The following is a 3,697-nucleotide window of genomic DNA, read 5'->3' on the forward strand; positions in this document are numbered from 1 at the left end:
GGGTCATTCTCCCCACCTGAAGATAGATCACTGGAAGGGCTGGTGGGTGTGGGTAATTGTAGCAGGAATGGAATGGGATGACTTTGGCTGTCTATATTGTTGTGAGTGTTGGGAACGCAGTTGTTCCTATGTTTTGACAGTGGAACATTCTGAATTTTACGGTGTTCACTACACAATTGGCAACCATTGGGCCCACCTGAAGACTCAGTGAGAGTCAGCTCTTGCCATTCTCATTGCCAAACAACTTTAGCAAGAGGCCTCACCCCAAGGGATGTCTTGGAGACAAGACCACTGATGGTAACAGTGACAAGACTGTCCACACAGATTAGGGATGACCAACTCATCATTGGTCAAGCTTGTACCTGGCAACTGGCAATGCATGGCAGCTGCCAGAATCCTTTGCCCTTGCCAATGACAGAGTAGGCCAAGGCCTGACTACCAATTGTGACTCAGCACAACAGATGAAAGCAGGCTGAGTGTGATGGATATGTTTGAATTAGGAGGGTACTGGAGGTGGAGGGAGGGGGAATGGAGGAGTTCCTCAGAGATCTTGATCGATGGCTATAGAATGACCCCATCCTCAATCATTCTTCTAAGCTGATCCAAACATCTGCAGTCTTAATGTGACTCGTAATAATCTGATTCCATCAGAGCCAAACTTCCGGAAGGGTCATGTGTCCAATACCCCTCCCCTACATTCTTTCTGCCAGGATCATTCTTCAATCACAACTGAAATAAATTCCATCTGTCACAATCAAACAGTGAGATAGGGGCTGAACCATTAGAATGATCACTTCAGTACAATACAGACAGGGATTACAAAGTTGCTGGCAATCCCATATTGACCAGGTTGTCCTGCTCCAACAGTTAAGTGGTACCAACTCTGCTTGGACATAATCCTGGAGGTTTTATCACATGACTAGTTGCCTCTAATAGCTCTGCATCTATAGCGCTATTCTTTAAAAAAAGTCCATGGCATGTGAGCTTTGTTGATTGGCATTTGTTGCCCATCCCTAGTTATCCTGGAGAAGGTGGGGGTGAGCTGCCTTCTTAATCCGCTGCAGTCCATGTGCTGTAGGTTGACCCACAATGCCCTTAGGGAGGGAATTCCAGGATTTTTATCCAGCAACAGTGAAGGAACGGCGATATATTTCCAGGCCAGGATGGTGAGTGTCTTGGAGGGGAACTTGCGGGTGGCAATGTTCCCATGTTTCTGCTGCCCTTGTCCTTCTAGATGGAAGTGGATGTGGGTTTGGAAGGTGCTGTCTGAGGATCTTTGGTGAATTTCTGCAGTGCATCTTGTAGATAGTACACACTGCTGCTACTGAGCGTCGGTGGTGGAGGGACTGAATGCTTGTGGATGTGGTGCCAATCAAGCAGGGGCTGCTTTGTCTTGGATGGTGTCAAGCTTCTTGAGTGTTGTTGGAGCTGCACTCATCCAGATAAATGGGGAGTATTCCATCACAGTCCTGACTTGTGCCGTGTAGATGGTGGACAGGATTTGAGGAGTCAGGAGGTGAGTTACTCGCCGCAGTATTCCCAGCTTCTGACCTGCTCTTGTAGCCATTGTGTTTATGTGGTGAGTCCAGTTGAGTTTCTGGAACAAAAACAAAGTTTCTGGAAAAGCTCAGCAGGTTCGGCAGGATCTATGAAGGGAAAAACAGAGTTAATGTTTTGGGTCCGGTGACCCTTCCTCAGAACAGAGTTTCTGGGTCAATGGTAACCCCAATCATATTGACAGTGTGGGACATAATGATGGTGATGCCATTGAATGTCAAAGGGTAATGGTCAGATTGTCTGGTATTGGTGATGGTCATTTGCTGGCATTTATACAGCATGCCTGTAACTTGTCACTTGTCAAGCCAAACTTGGATATTATTTAGGTCTTGCTGCATATGGACGTGGAATACTTCAATATCTGAGGAGTCGTGAATGATGCTAAACATTGTGCAATCATCGGTGAACATCCCCACTTCTGACTTTATGATGGAGGGAAGGTCATTGATGAAGCAGCTGAAGATGGTTGGGCGGAGGACACTACCTGAGGAACTCCTGCAGGGATGTCCTAGAGCTGAGGTGATTGACCTCCAACAGTCGCGACCATCTTCCTACGTGCCAGGTATGACTCCGACCAACGGAGAGTTTTCCCTGATACCCATCAATTCTAGTTTTGCCAGGGTTCCTTGATGCCACACTCAGTCAAATGCAGCCTTCATATCAAGGGCTGTCACTCTCACTCACCTCTGGAATTCAGCTCTTATGTCCATGTTTGAACCAAGGCTGGAATGAGGTGAGTGGCCCTGACAGATCCCAAACTGAGCGTCAGTGAATAGCTTATTTTTGTAATATTTTTAGTGTATATTTTTGTGATGAATAAATGTTGTAAGAAAACGATTTTTTAAAAAGCCACAATTCTTTTGAGAACTCCACGGTTTTCCTGCTAGTTTGCTCATGACCGAGCCCTGCAGGTGAATTCCTGGAGATGCCGGTATCATCCTGGAGAAATTTGTGACCCTAACCGACGGTCATGATTTGTGCCCTCCCACTTTGTGGTACTCCTGTTCTGCCTCCACATGGAGTCAGTGCAGAGCTGAGGAAACTCTCCCTTTCTGCATCCCCGCAACGTTCACAAGAGGCTGGACCATGGGTAAAAGGGGCAACTGACTGAGCCGACCAGTCTGTAGGCAAATGATACACTGGCCTTCATAGTGAGAGGATTCAAGTACGGGAGCAAGGATATCCTGCTGCAGTATTCCAGGGCCTTGGTGAGACCAAACCCTGGCATATTGTGTGCCATTGTGGAAGGATGTTCTTGCTCTGGCAGGACTGCTGTGAGATATAGGTATAACGAAAGTTATTGCATGTTAGTTGCTAGTTCCAGGTTACATTGATACCATAGACATTGCTCCAGAGAATTTGAAGACGACCAGATGTCAGATCACACTCCATCAAGCTCCTAAGCTGCCTTGTGCCCAAATCTATATGACATCAGCATAGTGGGTGGTGCTAATGACATTCTGCAGCATTAACCCTTTCAGACTCATAAATAACATTGTTCTCCGACCACAACTCCATCAGAAGACAACATCGGAAAAGGGGAATGACAGGATGGGGCATTGGGTGAGGCCACTCAAGGGAAATGGCTTCTGCTGCAATAGACGGGAGTCAGCCTTTTGGTCTCAGTGAAGCTTGTGTTTGTGTTTCCAGTGATTTTCTTTACTGCTTACAGCTTCACGTCACTCGAGCTGAAGGTCAGAATCCCCCGGAAAACATGATTTCAGTACTAAGACATGAGCTAAAAAGCAGAATTTATTCAGAGGGAGAAATTGAATTGAGTTGCAGTACAGCATTTATCAGGCAATTGGGAACTGCAGGCTTTAGCTCGAAAGATCGAGGATTCAATGTTTGGATCAAGAGGAGGGAGGAGAATCAGAGGACTGTGTTGAGTGGGAGAGATTGATTTATGAGAGGAATCTGAGTTGATTGGGTTTGTGTTTCTCCTGTTGCTAGGCAGGTTTTGATGACAACGCCTCCTCCTTGATAAATCCCAGCTCAGTGCAGTGTTTGCAACAGCTCAGAACAGCAACTTTCTATCCCCAAATAATCACTCATCACAGCAACTCTGAATCTGCCAGAATATCCTGCATGGTCTCAGTCACCAACACACACACACTCACACACACACACACACACACAC

Source organism: Rhincodon typus, chromosome 28, assembly GCF_021869965.1.
Source record: "Rhincodon typus isolate 14 chromosome 28, sRhiTyp1.1, whole genome shotgun sequence".
NCBI lineage: Eukaryota > Metazoa > Chordata > Chondrichthyes > Orectolobiformes > Rhincodontidae > Rhincodon > Rhincodon typus.